Genomic DNA, 18,372 nt, shown 5'->3' on the forward strand with positions numbered 1-18,372 from the left:
CACAGGTAAGCGAACAGAGTCCATCTCCTGTCTGGCCAGTTACAACTGCGGTGCTGATATGGGAATTACCCTAATTTATGTAAAAGGCAACACTCTGCCTCTGCACCAGAGAGGGATCTGAGTCAGATATACACGTGAGCAGTGAACACACTCCTCAAGTCTTACTCATGCCCGTGCCTACCAGCAAAACAGCTCTGCAGCTCTGACACACTAGTGAAAAGAACTGATTTTTCCCTGCTCTGTGCATACATCAGATATTATATTTTACTTCTAGATGTATCCCTCTGTAGTCAACACCAAGGTCACCTCAGCATTTCTAGCTTGCTTCCTCAGCTTGAGATAGAAGTTTGTTTACAGCAGTTCATCTTTCGCCTTTTCCAGCTCTTCCAACACCATCAAAACTTCATTTACATTTTCTTTTCTTTATTTCCATAAAGGACAGACAAGTACACAAACCTGCTGGTGTCAACAATTATGACTACTGTAAACTCTTACAGTTTATTTGGTACAATACCCCCACAAACATTTTACAGTTTATAAATTCCCCTTAGTTGATTCTCTGAAGTTTTGTCAATACAAACTGAGAAGTCAGCTTGCAGTTTTTGTTTTGTTTTTTAAAACCTTACATTTTCCCCTGTCTCCAGATTATCCTTCCGCTCTTCTATCCTAATAGAAATACAATAGAACTTTAAATAGCATTCAGCAAGTATTTTATAATATTACAGATAGTAGGTACAAAGCAAGTTATCCCCTGCTATGCTTTTTAATGTAATACTTAATTCTGTACACAGCAATGATATTATTTGTTTCGTGCACTATTGTTGCAATTAAATTGGAAACTGAGAATCAAACTCTTACCAGCATTCTCTCAGATTTGTATAACTACCTACATCAAACCTGCTTGAAAATTATCGCCTAAATAAGTCCTGACAATTTTTTTCTTCCTTTAGGAGCTACCCTGAAGGGTCGCAAAAGGTTTTCCAGCAAAGACAACACCGATGCTAGACACAACCTAAGTTTTACCAATAGGTACACAACATGACTACAGAATATTGTGGAGCACACAGAAATCCTTTCTGACAGCTCAGCCTCCGGGGAGTATTTCTGCTGTAAAAACCTTATTTTAATCAGGCAGTAGAAGAGACAATAGATTCCCCTGCTGCTCAGCTAAGCTTCCTCTCCCACCACCTTCCACAACCTGCACAATAGCTCCGTCTCTTCTGTTGCTAAATTCTTGCTTGTCAGAAAAAACACTGCGTATAGCAGTGGCACGTACTGACTGCAGCCACGATGATGGGAAGAAGCGCGGGGTATGGTCCTGTACCAACAGGCTTCTGCTTCCAAACCCGCGGTGCTGCGGCTGTCCCGCCAGGCAGCTCTCCCACCGACCGCAAAACGAGCATCATCCAACAAAGACTCTGAGACCAGGCACTGTAGTAAGAACACTTCAAAAATAGCCAGATTCGGGGCTTTTAAGTACAACAGTATAATTTCAGTTAACCCATTAATCACAAGTAAGTTTTGAAGTAGCAATTTCCGGTAGTAATCTAAACAGAGGAAACTGCTTAGAGAGAAAAGAAAGAAGTGTTCTGTAAGATAAATGGACGTCCCTTTGGTATAACACTTGCCCTACCATGCCTGTAGTGCTCAAAAAAAGTGTACATTAGTTTCAGATCAAAGCTCCAAAGCTACTAAACATGTAAAAAATATTACTAGCTCTGATGTCTTAGATCATCTTCTTGCTTTTACTCCTTGGCATTGTCACTCATCAACCATACTATACATTCCTTTTGTAGAGTTAATAAATTATCATTTTTCTATGCCACCCTCTTCCAAACACTATATGTGTTCTATATGCCGGAGACATAAAAAGGTCCCTAAGGCAGCAAGAGACTATTTTGATGTCTTTGAATATTATGGATGGGGCCCAGTGGGAGGCTTATTGCAGACAAGAGAAATAAGATGCCAGCCAAACGACGACCCCCGAGATGGCCAGGTCTCAGCTGCTGCAGAAGGTAACGATGACGACGATGACAATATTGATGCTTGTCAGCTACAGTCTGCAAGCTTGTACAACATAAAAACATGCCAACAGGAAAATTTTGTATTGAGCTAAAAAAGCCTGTTACTCTTCAAGTGGAGTATGCAAAACAAGTAGAGACTTTTACTGGCCATTATACAAGAACTTCACCAATCACTTTACTAGGTGCCTTTTGCTTCTCTCTCATCTAAGGAGACATCCCATTAATTTTTCTTTTTCCTAGTTCAGTACATCTCTTCAGTATGAGCTTCCAAGACCTGTAGTTTTAACAGGTTACAGTCATCTCTTAGTCTATGGAAGAGGAAGATATAACCAGCTGGATTTCATAAAGTGCTCAGAGTACTTTGAAATTAATTGCATGCTGCTTTTTTTTTTTTTTAATTCAAGGGGATCTTTCAAAAGCTTCAGATAGTGTTTATCAAGATGCCAAAAAATTGCAGTGCTTTTCTGTGAACGTCTACCTTTCTGATCAAAAGGCATCTCTCCGTTTGGGAAGAAAATCAGGTTCCCACTCCTATTTAAAATAATAAAATAAAATGCAGGGAGTTGAATTTCAGCTAAGCTCTGCCTCTCTGATGGAAATGAAGCTACACCACCTGAGAACACGGACCACTAATCATAACTTCACTTAATTACATTTATTTTCTATACATTGTTAGATTTCTATGGCAGAAATCCCAGTTTTCTGGCAACCATTGAGTATTCTAGATGTATCAGCCTCAGCACACCAGTGAAGGAGCAGGACTTGGATGAACTCGGAAAGAACTGGCTTCTCTTGTGCATGGCAGCCTCATCGAGGTGTAGACCCTATGCATATCCCCACGGCAGGCCTCAGGAAGGAGGACCTTAATACTCTACCCATACTGAAGTAACAAGCCATCTTGCCTTGCACCTTACAGAAACAGGATTTAATGCTCAGTCTCCCAGCTCGCAGCATTTTCAAGGAGCCCAACACACCAAATGAAGAACCCAGAGAGCTGAAAACTAATTCATATGGTTGGGTTGAAAGAAAATCTTCCACAGCATCCCCTCATGACTCACCCAATTCCCATCCCCTGTAAAGATCCTACATCACCAAGAGCCGCCCCGGGCTTTCCAGCAAGGGATGAGGTCTGACCTCCCCTACCACACTCATGTTGTTAAAGTAAACAGATCCTCCTTTTGCTTCCCAGCCGTGAGGCTGTGATTCAAGCAGACTTCGATGCTGTCTTTGCAGGAGGAGGGGCAGCAGCCCAGGTGTGCAGCTAGAGCACACTGGCAGGTCATTTCAAACACAGCTGTTTGCACAATGCGCAAAGCTGGAAGCAGCAGCATCTCAATTGCTTTTCCCCTCTCTGCTTAGCAAGTGCGCTTTGCTTTGCATTTCAGCTGTGCCAAGCGGGCACACTTGGCTAGTTACCCCAAATGAGCTGACAAACAGTAACACACTAAACTGTTTATTGCGCCGCATTCAATCACGAGCTTATACCAGTAATCGTTTGCAAAGGGAGCAGCACTGCAAAACAAACCAGGATCTCTTAAATAAAAGAGCTGTTGCTGGAAAAAAGGAAGAAAGGGGAGTTTGTTAGGAGGCTTTTCACAGTGCCCTGATCCCTAGGAAAGTTGCCTTACTCTGAACTGCAGGAGGACTCCAGAATCCATCCTGTTCTGACCTGCTCTGCCCAACATCAGTTGTTCACACAAGTTGCATCCAACTTTAGAGAAAAAAATACTTTCATGCTATCATAACTGGCAGATTGCATATTTCTCTGGTAAATACACATGTCCAAATTATCATAATAGTAAAATAACAGTTTTAATCTCATAGAATAGTTTGGGTTGGAAGGGACCTCTAAAGGTCATCTAGTCCAACCGCCCTGCCATGGGCAGGGACATCTGCAACTAGATCAGGTTGCTCACAGCCCCGTCCAACCTGACCTTGAATGTTTCCAGGGATGGGGCATCCACCACCTCTCTGGGCAACCTGTGCCAGTGCTTCACCACCCTCAGCATAAAAAATTTCTTCCTTATATCTAGTCTAAATCTACCCCCCTTTAGTTTAAAGCCATTCCCCCTTGTCCTGTCACAACAGGCCCTGCTAAAAAGCATGCCCCTAATCTCACAAGTTCATAGTTCTTAAGATTTTTCTAGTTGGATACAAGATCCCATAGGTGTATTCCTCTTAGCTATTTTCTGCAGATATCCTCAAAGCTGTCTGCGGACTGCTGCTGAACAGCACAGATCTGAAGTGGCTGTGCAACACACACAGGCCACGCTCCTAATGCACAAGTCACATCTTTCATTTCTACCCTCAGAAACCATGTTCATTCCAGCATTCAGCAGCTCATGTCCTTACCCAGTAAGCAGAACTCTGCTACCTTATCTTTATGTTGAACTGTTATCAACTGCAGCAGTAACAGGCATCAGAAGCTAACATTAAATAAATCACATCTTCAGAAAGGAAAAAACAAGTGAAGCAGCTGTTGCATTTTTAAACTTCCCATAATCACAAATAAATATTTCAGTTAATGAACGTGTCTGTGATAACGAAAAGATGCCAGGTTTGTTAGGAAAAATGTATCTTTTTTAAAGGTTACAATTTAGTGTTGTTTCAGCTTTGTACTTCTCTCTGTTCTCCCAAGCAACTAGTTTTGAAAGATAAGTATTTTCAAATTGTTCCTTTCTACCAAAAAACCACAAACTGTTTCACAATGTAATTCTACAATGTTTTGATGTAGCTTTTGTGATTCTTTTTTCTCACTTCACAATTTTCATTTGCCATGAAAACAAGAAACTAAGACACTTCCAAATTTAATATGCAGATATATGTGTGTGTTTGTTTAACTTTACATAATCTCATCCTCCCATCATCTTCATTTTGCTCTGACTAAAACAAACTACTACTTCACTTTCCATTCCAAGAAAACATAAGATCATTAATGAGGATACAGCGCTCATGATGGAATACAGCCCCAGGCACCAGTGGGCAAGAAAGACCCATCCTTTAGGAGAAGGAAATGAGCAGACTTCAGGAACCTTCCCACAGCGTTTACAAACACATAAATCTTCCTGTTGCAACTCCTGTTAATTCACAGTCTGCTATACGTAATCAGTCTAAAAATCAGAGGAGTCAGTGTTACAATTTCTTCTCACTACAAGAAAATGCATCAAAGAAAGTGATGACTATTATCATAACACTACGAAACCCAATAAAAATGCACGTGTCTAAATTATTGGAAACTTTTATATTCTTAAAAAATATCCTCCCCATTTTTATTTGACATTATTTTATATTAATGCATAAAGGGAAAGATTCTTCAAGTTCTTAGGGATATTAAAGCCCGGGCAGGCTATGTGGGCACTGCACTCTTTTGCTCATCTCATCTGTTACATATGGGCACACAAGGAAAAGGAAGACATGATCTGCCTGAAAGAAAACAAACGTGTAAGGTGAAACCGAGAACATTATTCTTTGTTCCTAGCGGGGAATCCACTAGATCACGCTGTACCTATTGGTCATATGTTCTGCCTCTGATTTCTGTAATTAAACACATGCCAGAGAACACAAGCGCAAATATTATGAGCCACCTATTAACATCTAACCATGCAGTACCTCTAACACCTCCCTTAAGAAAGGGGAGACAGTCCTTCCTGTTGTGAGAGCATCTGTTTACACCAGTTTAGCCGAGGAAAAGTGTTTTACTGCCAGTTATCAAAGCAAACTGCTAGGGAATGGAGGCTGCAAACACACCCAAGTGCACATTGACTTTTGTGTCAGAAGCATTGATTCTTCTCCCTCTTTCTCATCCCAGTCAGGATTTCCACTCTCTGCTCAGGAAAAGTGTATTTCTTGTTCCCAGAGCAATAATGACAATTTCTATGCAGCGAGGCAGAGTCTAGACAGAACTCAAAATAAGGCCAGACAGGGGAGAACCAAATTCTGACATGAGAAGTCAGAGAGAGGTTGAGCATCTCAGTGATAAACATCTCTGCAGCACTGCTCTGCTCCGCTCTGATGGAGGATCTCCACGCCTCCACTGCTGTCAGCTGGAAAAGGCTTCCTTGCTGTTTAAGGAGGCTGAAAGTAACAGCCTCAGCAAAACGTGCAAGGGGGCATGAACATGATAACGGGAAGAAAAAGAAAGGAATAAAATCTCTCTCTATTTCACACTAATGCCACAGGTCTGAAATCCCACATGCAGAAGTTGAAGAGGAACAAGAAAAAAGCCCAGGCTGAGAGTCGTCTTTAACAAAACCTAGGAAATTTGAATCGTCTGTTTGCATCACATTTCATCACACCAATAAAGCCAACCAGGTTATAGTATCTTCTACAGGCTGAAGATTTTCCTACCATTCCCCAAGAGAACTGAAGGCACCCAAATCCTTCCAGAGAGTAAATCTATTGAGAGACAGAAAGCATGCCATGAGCAAAGCAAATTCTTTATTATTCAGACACCACTGAGTTTTGTTCTAATGAAATAAATAGTTCAATAATTAGCTATTAAAAGTCTGCAACAGGTCCCAGTTCTCACAATTTGCCTCTAGCCTCAGCTTCCATTTGTATTATCATCTGATTACTCCTACGATCAGTTATATTTAAATCTTTCAATAGTTCCATAAACATGCAAAGCTCTTTAGAAGAAAAATACCACATTTTCAAAGACACGCTGAAGTAAGTTACAAGCAAAAAGAAATTCAGGGGTAGGAAACTGTCCTATAAAACTAAGCACATGCTTGTTTTATAGCAATTCATTCCAGAATCCATTGCAATGGACAAGATCAAGATCCATATCCCATCAGTGAAGACCACCTGGGCACTTGGTGAAGGTTATAACCCTATACCGCTGCTCATCGACACATGAGCACAGTCTCGGAGACTGCCTCACTCCTTTCCCAGAATCTGGTGTAGAAAACCACAGCCCTGTAAAAACCATCTCCAATCAGTTAATTAACACACTTTATAGAGAATCTTACAACTATTCAGCACTTCACATGCCCAGCGTAATTCAAAACAAACTCCAGGATCTTTACTGCTACAACATGACCCTTTTGCTTCCTCTTCTGTTTTTATTTAATTTTGTAGCTTCACTGTTGAGAAACTGCCTATCTTACAGCACGCATCTCAGAAGGTTTAAGTTTTCTGTTCTAACCTATTCCCTCATAGCTCTACTCAGTGGCATCTGAAAGTTTTAATGCAGCAGTAACGACCCTCTGCACAGAGCCACCCCTTTCCCACACCCCTTACTGTTTAAACTGATGTAGGGGAAGGAAGAATTATCCCTGCTTTGCAGATGTCAAACTGAAAGTGAAGCGAGAAGTCTTACATTTTAAGAAATGAGGTGGAATGGTTAGGAAACTTGCTTTCATTTACCGAGGTATCTGCATGCTCCATGGCTAAGCCAGAGACCTGGAAACAAAACCGAAGCCAAGAACGCCAACGCCACCAAGCTCCAACCACTCACCAACAATCACGCTCAGAGGCCCTGGGGCAGGGGGTTCACAGCACGTTCACTGAGCTGGAAAACGTAGGCAAGCATACTATGGAATAACCAGTCTGAAATACAGTTAATGTAAAATCAGGAGGAAATGTAATACATCTGTTAGAAGATTACAAGCCTGGCATTAATTTAGAAATGACATGGAAGTGAAAAGGCTAAGGAAACTTAGAGGTATAATAGAGAATTCTGATCTTTGAACAGAAGAGTTAGCAAGTCTCTAAAATTAATTTCCAGGTCCACATCTAAAATACTGGAAAAGCTCTTTGCTACACATGACAAGAGATCACAGTAATTTCAGACACCAGCAACAGAAATTATAGACCTGAGAGAGAACTACAGCGACACCCGAGAAGTCAATAGAGGAAAAATCTGTAGAAGGATATAAAGAAATTAACAGATAATATGGAGGAGGAGAAGGGACTAGTGAGATTAAGAGCTAGAAAATGTTTGCTGACATCATGACAAGACCTGTAATTTAAAACACAACTAGTCAAAACACTAGCAAATGTACAGTAATTAAATAATTGGCTAAGACATAGAGACACACTGATTGACCAAATACATCTTTCCGTGCTTTGTGATTTCTAAGGGCCAATTTCATCCCAAATGTTTCCTTTCAATCAAGTTGTACCAAGGATTAATTTGTCTCTGTAATTCCATATGAGTCTGGTGATTACCTTCTTCCTGGGAACAGAAGAAACACATTACTGAAGATTTGTGAATCATTGGAAAAACAGCATTACCCTTCCGGCACAGTCTGTGAGCAGAGGGGAGAGCTTGCTCAGTGGGTATCCTGGGACACAAAGGAGCAAATATATTAAAACCGACCTTTTCTGAAAGCACCTAGAACTCTAGGCCACTCAATGTGACTTTAAAACTTGAGGGTCCAAGGCCCAGGAGTTATTGTTTGGGAATAGCATGCAACAGCATTAAAAACCTTCACACTATACATATAATACATTTTTTGCAGGTGGCACATTTATGGGAAAAGGAACCCTGTGCCTCACATCGCCATGCCATCATAAACAAGAGCTACAGGGGGGAGCTGCTCTTAGGCGGCCCCACAGAGACACCGGAGGGAGCGAGGTCTCCGTCCTGCCGCCTGGGAAGGAGCTGGTGGGAACTGCAGCTCCGACGCTCAAGACGAGCAGCGGCTCAGACAGTTCCTCCCGAAGGGCTGGAGAGACTCGGGGTGAAGACCCGGGATGGCCAGGACTCCTGGCAGGGGCGGGCGGATTACAGCCGCTCTTCCACGGGGGACAGATCCACCAGCTGCAAGCCCACCCAGCACCTCCCTGGTGTGGAACAGCACGGCACCGGCACAGAGGAAGCCCCGTATCTGCTGCAGGAGCACAGGCGGTAGCACAAGAGCCTTTTTCTTCCCAGCCACAGGCTCTGCCAAAGCTACGCAGCTCCCCCTGTTGAAATCAAAGCTCATTCGTTGGGATTTTTGTCTTTTTTTCTTCTTTTTTTTTATTTGAAGTTTCATGTCAAAGTTCAGAACTGGCTGTTCCTGATTGCATGATGAAACGGTGCACAATTAATGCGGTGATTCTCAAATTGCAGTCTGTAGATTGCTCCGACAACGTTGGCTCTTTTCCAGACGACCAGCAGAGCTGCTGCTGCTACCACAAAGGTGGACTTTATCCAAACTGAATGCAGGGTTTAAGTAACAGAGCTGGTGCCCAACCCAGCACTTGCTATGGAGATGCTCAACAGGTTCTGTTGTGACAAATAAAGCAAGTCACAGGAAAGTCGTCCTTAAAATTACACAATCCATTTATCTTTTTTTTTTCTCTTTGAAGAAAAATCTCTGCTTTCCTTGAATCATTTTTCTTATTTCAAAAGTTTTGTCCATTTGTGTGCACTGTGGCAAAGAAATTAAATACCCCAATATTTCTCAGAAAATAACTATTTTTTTAAAAAGATAGTTTTCAGCAATTTTCAACAACATTTTTGATCCACAACAGTTACTGATCCTGGCTTGGTGGGGGTGGGGGGTGAAGCATTCAGAAAAAGTATTTTGTCTGAAATGTCCATAGGAACAATTTATCCCACCTAGTTCTAAGCAGTAAGAACTTGGTTGGGTCTTATGCATAATGCAGGCCCCACAAATTCAGTTCCTGCTGTAAATGCAGTAATTCTGATTGAATTAGATCAAGCATTTTAGAGAGGGGGCAACAAGGAGGGAAGAGAGGAAAGAAAAATTCCAACTAAATGTGATTTTAAAGTTGCAAATGATAAAGCTACAGAAAAGTCCTCATGAACTACCCCTGTGGTTATTGACCATGACTAACATTTCAACTGCAAGAGATTCTGAATCGGAAGTCAACTAAGTTCAGCTTCCGTTGACCAGAGTTTCACAGGGGACTGACGAACCGTTTCCGACTGACTGGAGAAATCCTGTTCTCATCTACGTAAGCACAAACTGTTATCAAGTTGTCCCATACCTTCTCTGACAAACTGTACGGATTAGACTTACTGAGTTTCTCAGTATACCACATTTTCCATTTTTTAAATCATTTGTGTAACTATTCTCTAAATACACTTTTTCATCATTGTTTCTCAAGGAAAGAGAAACAGATATAGCATTCCTGTCCCAGACTCACCAGGATTTAATACACGGTTTTCATGTATATCGGGCCTCTACTCAATATACACTTGTTTCAAATTTAAAGGCAGTTTTAGCCACAATATCACACTGAGAGCTCATGCTGAGCTCTCGCAACCACTTCAGTAAGTTCTTCTCTACAAGCATGGCCTCTGTTTTCCATTCCCAGCTATGTAACTTTGCAGTGAAAGATGTGTTCAGCTATACTCTTCTTCACAATTTAGATAATTCATTGCATAAGTCATCTCTTCTTCATTGTAACCACTCTTCTATTGCTACGTTAAAAAATAAAAAGTAATTTTGTGCTTTATTTTTCCCCAAATTTCAATTATGTCAACACTTACTTAAATTAACTAATAGTAACTCTTGAAAATGATGTTCGATGAAATCATTTTTTCATAAATTATTCTAAATTACTACTGTACCCGTAAATTCTCATGATGGAGGTAAGCAAGCGCCATACAAATAGAAAACAAAAGGTAGTGGCTTCCCCAGCAGATTTACAGACTTCTGTACCTTTGGGGTCGATAGGTAAAACAGTATACGGGTAAACGGACAGAGACAGATCTATACAAAGGGAAGATTAGTTACCATGAGAGGCACTGATCTCAAAACACCAGCTGTTTCACTACTGATGAAGGAAAGGTTAATGGAAGGTCTCAAGAAAGAATAAATAAGACATTTACCAGTAAAAGGAACAGCTTGAAAGAAGACACCACACACCTTGGAAATTCAACAGAGTCAAAAAGCCAAAGGAAAAATGAGATTTCCAAGGAGAAGACATCTGCCGTTGCATGCATGCAGCGGGGAGGAGGGAGAGGGTGCCTCACTGCAGAGAAACCATTGACCTCTTTGCATCAGAGGAAGCATCTCTGCTTGCTTTCCTTCTGCATTTCTGATATGAAATCCTGCCAGGTCAAAGCCACAGCCTTCGTAATGCGCGAGAGAAGACAGAAGCAGCTAATCACATTAAAGAAGGGAACAAATATCAGCCGTGCATATGTATTTAGCGCTCCTCCTCGATCTGTGAAGTGTGCCAAAGCATGTCCCTCAGTGAAGCACTGCTTCCCTCTGAGAAACAGGGCCAAATTCTGCCTTATCACGAATTTTGAGACTGCTTAGTAGATGGAGACTTACTTCTCGTCTCTTCAAACTTAAAGCTGTTGTCCTTGCCTTATCCTACTCTCTTTAGCAAAACTGTGTACTACGCATAATGTGAAAGAGTATTTAATCTCTGGTATTTGGATATAATTATCCCTACTCTGTTTTGACAACGGACAAAGCTTTTCAGAGCTTTGTCTTTGGTTATCACAGCAAAATAGAAGACTAGGGGCAAAAAAAAAAAATATCAGCAGATGGATAGTAATATTGACAGCCCTGAACCCTGAAAAATCATCAGTCATTCTCTGTGAGGATCATGGCATTTGAATTACATTTTAATTGCTTTGTGAGCTCCTAAAGTGCCTTTAGGACATATTTAAAGCTTTTCATATTATCTGGTTACAAGGAGAAACACTAAAATTTGTAAGAGCAATGATAAAACTGGAAACATTGAAAAGGTATAGTTTGCATGTCTAATACTTTATTTTCATATTAGAGACAAGAATCTTCCCTCTTCCATCAGAATTTAACAGTTTACATAACCCTAGACTCACATTTGTATTTTTAAGCCTCCAACGTTTGGATTAGAAATGAGACAAAACCTATTTTCCCCTCAATTATTAACTGGACATAAGGAGTGTTGGCTGCAGAACTCAGGAGAGCAGGTTTTCTCAAACTCCGATGCTTTGTCAACCATTTTAAGCTGACAAAAAGCTTTTCTGGAGCTTGATGTTACTTTCTCTCTTAGTAATCTTTATGCTTAATTACTATAATTAATATCTACTCATACAATTAATAAATTCTTGCACAGTGATAGTGATAAAGGTGTCAGAATTGGGATCAGAGGCTAAAAAGATACAAGCTATATTAGACAGTCCCTGCCCCAAAAGACAGCAATGTACCACAGAAGCCTGAAAAACACCCAATGAAAGACAAGAAAACCAGGATAAACAGAATTAACCCAGAAAATCAGGGACAGAAACAAATAGGAAAACCAAATAACTTGATCCTGAAACTCAGAAATGGTTTTGTTCTTATCTGAGCCCGTCCTGTTTTTCCCTCACTCCACTTAAGAGGCTCTGCTCCCAAGAACAGCAAGACGCAGTGCAACTCCCGACCCGCGCCATCCTTCATCAAAGGTTTCCGTCTCTCAGAGAAGTCAGCCTGTACCTCGCACAGCATCTGTCTCCCTAGGCTAGCTTTCTCTCTAGCCTGCCTTAGTGTGATTATGCAAAATATGCAAACCAAGTCGCATTTTCCTCATTAAAGAATTAAGTATGAATAAAAATACATTAACTCCTACCTATCAGGCTTCCATAGATTGTTTTATTTCCTTTCAGTAGCCTTCATGAGCTGTACTTTGCAAAACAGAAATTGGAATTCAGAATTGTTTGAATGTGTTTGGAAACCTTTAGCTATGCAGATCTATTTGCGTAAGAGACTTCTGACATTAATAAGAAGGCAACACGCTCTTAATTTATTAGTATTAAATTGCTCTGGAAAAGATACTGGAAATTCAATTATATGGGATATACAAGATAAATTTTAAAAAATCCATAACACAAGGTCATCAAGAGGAAGGAATTACTGTCTCCCCTTAAAATAAAACCAAATCCAACAACTTGGTGACACATTCTGAAAGGAAAGGTAAACATTTTCCATTTGCCTAAATCATTTTTTCCATCTGCAAAGATCCAAAGGTTTTTGTGTCCAAGCTAATAAAGTATTCAAACAGCTCCCAACTCCTTCTCAAGGTCTAAATAATCTCACTTTTGTGATTCAGAGGTAAATACAATGTTTACAGTATTCAATTAATCTACAGACAGCTGACAGAGTTAATAACATCTCGGTTGGGCAAATGGAAAAAAAAAAAAAAAAAGACCAATACCAGCCACAGTTACTTGTGTCATCAGCCTTTGCTGCAAAGACTGGGAGATGGTTCCAGAGCAGTTTCTTATTTTGATGGCTTTTTAGTCACACTGAGTAAGCAGAAATAAGCCCAGACAGCTGAAACAGCAGCACTGTTCACCCGCAGCCATCCTCTCCCTGCATTTCAGCATGTGTCACGATCACAGAAATGTCATGAGTAACAACTTTTTTTTTTTTTTTTTTTTTTTTTAAAGAAGTGACATCTTCAACCAATTGAAAGCAAAAATCAGCTATGGTACTTGGCTTGACTATTAGAGTAGCCATCACAGTGAGCGATCATTTAAAAATGAAAATTGTATGTTTAAATTAATGCTCAAAAAATCAGCAAAGTATTTTTTAAATTAAGGTTTAATTGCTGACCTTTTGAAACCAGGCCTATATAGAGTTTGTCTAGACTGGACAAAGGAAAAAGAAACTGTGCATTAAGAGTGTTTGTTTGGCTGGTTGGGTTATAGCAGAAAATAGTTGATTTCAGTAAATATCCATTCACCCATTTATAGAGCCTTCTGAGTCTTGCACAAACACTACCCAGCAGATGTGCTCTGGTAATCTCATGCAGGTTACGAAACAAGCAGTACCTTGAATCGTATATTTGAAGAAATTTTGCAGAACAACAGGCTTTAACACATTTCCTAGTCTTCTCTTCCAAAATATAACGGGAGTAGATTTTCTGCAGATTCCCCAATATTATGGATGTAGTTATCCAAACAAATCTTCAACACTGTTGCGACACCTGTCTAAATACTGATAAAGGCTTATTTAATGCAATGTTTATTCTCCTGTAAGAGAGAGATCCATTTGAAATACACTTAGAACATCAAACAAAGCACAGACAATAGAAAACAAAGATAAATCACCATATGAAGTACCAAAATCATCTCAATCTACTTCCTGTACCAAAGTTTTGACAGTAGTGATAGAAAAGTATATTAAAGTAAAACCCAGATTTTGTTGGTACAGGTGAGAAAATGGAAAAAAGATGATACTCAAGTTGGACTTCACGATTTTTCACCTCAAGCACGCTAAAAGATAAATTTAGATTTTTTTTTTAAAAACATGATCAGTTGTAGATGATGCCTACAACTACGGGAGGTTCATTCAAAGATCACTGACAGTATGTTAAATGTTATTGGTCTGTCTCAGCCCTTATGCTAGATATACCATTGTCAAACTTCATTGTGATTACCTGAAGTGAAACAAATGCATTAAAACATGCTGCCATATTATGTTAACAGATCTGAAGTTGTATAGTGTCATTCCATTACATTGCATCTTAAACTGATTTAATATTGTGTAATACAACATGACAAATTAGTAAACAAAGGATAACAAGCCTGTCTACCTGATGTCAAGTTAGTTTGCAAATTAAGATCATTGTATATAGAAGGAAACACCTTCCCTCTTTACTGACTGTTTAAGAGTGCTTTTCTGTATACCTGGCCAAGGTATTGCCCTAGCATTTGCATCTCTCATGACCTTCTAAGTATATATTCCTATAGCAGCCCTGTAAGGCAAGTAGAATCATTTCCCATTTCATAGACAAGAGGTTAAGCAACAAGGAAAGCCTAAAAGATATATCCAAAGTCAAACAAAAAGTCTTTGTGAATATTGTTTTCCCAGCCTCTGGCCAAGCCTTTAACCACAGGACAATCCTGTATTAAGTCTTAAGATTGCAAAAATCAGAAGTTACAGTAGGAAAATTTACTCAAAAGAACGAAAGCATCAAGGATGCAATAGTTGCCTTATTGCACATGCCACCCAGTTATGCACACGTGTCCTTGGTCTCATGGGCAGCCAACCTCACGCTTCCCATCCAAGCCAGGCAGCTGCACGCAGGAGACGAGGTATCCAGCGACATGGGCCAAGACCACCAGATGCTGGAGACTATTTAGGGAAGGTATCGGTATATACTTCTTCCATACATATACCCTTCTTTATTATTTATAATTTACGGTACTAGACACCGTCTATAAAAAAAGAACAGAAAAAGGACTGCAGACTAACAGACAGACCTTTGGCTTGATCCAACACAGCTATTCCTAAGATCCAGAGAAAGAGCTTCAGAAGACAAACATTAAATCTAACGACAGGGAATAACTGATGCTTGGAAGTGGAGACAGTGGCATACTTGGTAAAACATGAGTGTCACAGTGACAGTAAATTCATGGTGGTAAAACAGACACTAAAAGCTTGGTAATAAACCACTGGTGCTCACTGCCCCTGGTCCTCTGGCAGATCTGTGTCAGGGACCTCCTCTCAGCCGGCACATGCAGTGCGACCACAGCAGAACGCTGCGGTTCAATATCCACAAGAGCCCAAACTCAATCCCAACTGACAGTGACCCTCAAAGCATTCCAGCACACAGGTTTTCCCAAAGGGGTAACGAACAAGGAAACAGATAACTGCCAAATCCTCTTCCTTAGTGTTCCAAGAACACAGCAGAGATGCTCTGAAAACTCACTGGAAAACCCAGAGTGGGATACGCTCCCTCCCGGAAACAAGTTTTTGCACTGTATTTGAACATCCTCACATCCCTGCCTCTGTATTACACAGACCTGGCAGGGCTCCGAGGTGAAGCAGAGGACCAAGTTGGCAGACGCTGCTACAATCAGGCTGAAGGCTGCTGTACCTTAATCTGATTATGGGTAGAAAATAACACGCAGGCCTCTGTGTGGCATAGACTCACCTTTGACTCCTAGAATGCAGGGCTGAGTGGTAGTGCAGCAGTATTTTGACAGACTGATCCACTGCTTCCATCTCCATTTTCTGTGGAGAAAGTCAGAGGAGTTAAATCAGTATGCAGGATAAGGAGACAAAGGCAAATCACCATAATTCCCACTAGAAGCCAGGTAGGGAGACTTAGAGCCCAATAACGAGGAAAAAAAATAGATTAAAAAGAAAAGCAGTCTCCCCAAACTGGAAGAACGCCATGCTGCAGAAGGCCAAAACAAGTGCTTGAAGCTGCATTTAAAATCCATGGGTGGCTGTTATCTCAAACAGTGTTTTGAGAACAGAAAAGATTCTCCTCAAATTATTAAAATTATTTCAAGTGAGATCCTTCTGGCAAACCCATGAGAAGCTGTTACCCCCCACAGCAAATCTAGTCTCTCAGATGAGAGAGGAGAAAGACAAGCACTCTCCACCCCAGCTGTGAGCAGGACTTGCACACCAGCAGCTTTTGGCACTTACCTCACTCCACGCCAAACTCGGATTGAAATTCAAAATCCAACTCCTCAGTGGCTTGGAAGCAAAAGCAGGAAGAGAAAGGATGACACAGTCGGGCAAGAACTTGCACTACTGGAAAATCATCAGTCTGCCTTGAACTCTCAGCAGAATAGTTTCTCCAGCTCAAGGACATGCTTGGTGACTGCTGTCAGGCTCTGATGGTTGAGTCTCTGATGAATCAAACCTCGGCACACGTGAAGGTGGGCAAATTGAAACCATTGACTTGATAAGCTTCAGTAAGGAGAACGCCATGTGTTTCAAAGCCAAAAGGCAGCTCTAAGGCAAGTTCAGTCCCACTGTTCCATTTTCATCTGGACTGGAGCTTTAGTCTGGCCTCATCCAATGACTCGTGATCAGCATCTTTAAAATTCAATTAGAAACGAAGATAAAGCTGTAAGATAAGTACAGACATACTCAAAGCTGCAGTCTTTTCTATTTGCTTTTTTTCAGCTAACAGTTTGGTCACTAGAGTCAGACTACTTAAATAGGTTTTAAATCTTGCAGGCCTTTGAAGACTTCAGGTCACACAGAGAACAACTGTAGCAGACTGAAAGTTTTGGCAGTTTATAATTGTCTGTTGGGGTTTCTCTTACAGATAATTATACGAGATTCGCTTTTACAGTTCAACTAATTAACAGAACCTCCTTCATCCATTAATGTCACTGATACTCTGGTCTCAGCCCTGCAAGGGTGTCCTCATGGACATGGAGAAGTAGAGGAAATCAGAAGGGTCCTATTATCTTTTAAATGCCTTGCAAAATCTCTAAGACTCCTGTTACTTTCATCACTGTCTTCCTAACTGCTTTGGTTCCAGGCCAAGACAGCAATTAAGTCCACGCTGCTATTTAAAAGCATAGGAATAACCCAACTGAAATTAAACAAAACAAGTAATCTAGCAAGCATAAAAGCAGAGCCGTATCTTGTACACAGCTGCATTTCACCTCAGTGCAGAGAAACTGATTTTCATTTCCTACAGATCAAATAGCTTCGAACTCTGCAAAAGTCTGAAGTCCAAATCTAGGAGTGAACAGCAATTCTCTCAGTTTTATTTGTAAAACTGGCTAAACCCAAACTCAGACTTTTCTACTGGAAGACTTCTTAACATACATAGGTACTGTAGTCTAAGGACAAGCACTATTCTGTGTTGGGTGGCCATGACAATCCATTAAATGAAGCAACTATATTAGGAAAATATGTCTGCAATTTTATTAGCTGTTCTGAGGCAGACATGGTGATCTGAGGCTAGAAGATTTATACAGACAGTATATTTTATTAGATCAACTGCTGGAACTGGGGAAAAAAATCCGCAACAGACGAGCTCTCAGACATACAACATGAAGACAGTTGTCCCCATTACAGCAGTCAGTCTAATAAAATATATTACCTCCTACTATAAACCTTCCTTCTCTTATTTTAGTCATTGTTAATGCAAAAACTTCTTCTTTAAGTGACTCATGCTTTCTTTTTTTTAAAAAATTTTCTTCTTTTTGTGTTGACCACAGGAGAAGTTACACCTCAGCTATAGAAGAACCCCAGTACACAGGAGGCTTCTGGAGCACATCAGTCACTTAAGCCTGGCACTGGTGCTAGCACTCACTGTTCACATTATCACTGCTGCCTCCAGCCGCATCAGCGGGAGGATGCCATTGCCTCTAGGGTGGAGCGATTAGCACAAGGCTGCTCTTATTCCTGTGACTCCCCACAGCTCAGTCTCTGCCACGAGAAAAAAAAAATGTAAATACCCTATTGATTTCGAGAGAGCTACACCTGAGTTTGTCTCTCATTGCAATTCCTGAATTTCTTGTTTGTTCCTTCCCATACGTGTACTGCTAAGATACTTCGCCTTAGCAAGCAGTGTAATAACCTCTCCACTGACAGAGGATGTGTATCTTGCTCAGCTGTGTCAAAGGTTCACTTAAAAATACCCTCTGTGACCCTAATGCAGATTTAATCTGTCATTGTACACTCAGTTTAGCTCCAGTCTTGCC

General features: G+C 40.7%; 1 long non-coding RNA gene across 1 annotated transcript in view; it reads right to left on the reverse strand.

The window, feature by feature from the left end:
- Positions 1–16,387, reverse strand: part of LOC143164302 (uncharacterized) — a 58,950-nt gene extending 42,563 nt beyond the window's left edge. Inside the window, exons 1-2 of the long non-coding RNA XR_012996049.1 lie at positions 16,349–16,387; positions 15,846–15,925 (exon numbers count right to left, since the gene is read on the reverse strand). This is a non-coding gene — a long non-coding RNA (uncharacterized LOC143164302). The remainder of the gene's footprint in view (positions 1–15,845; positions 15,926–16,348) is intronic.
- Between the last annotated feature and the right edge of the window lie 1,985 nt (positions 16,388–18,372).

The sequence above is a fragment of the Aptenodytes patagonicus genome, chromosome 8, assembly GCF_965638725.1.
Source record: "Aptenodytes patagonicus chromosome 8, bAptPat1.pri.cur, whole genome shotgun sequence".
Taxonomy (NCBI): Eukaryota; Metazoa; Chordata; class Aves; order Sphenisciformes; family Spheniscidae; genus Aptenodytes; species Aptenodytes patagonicus.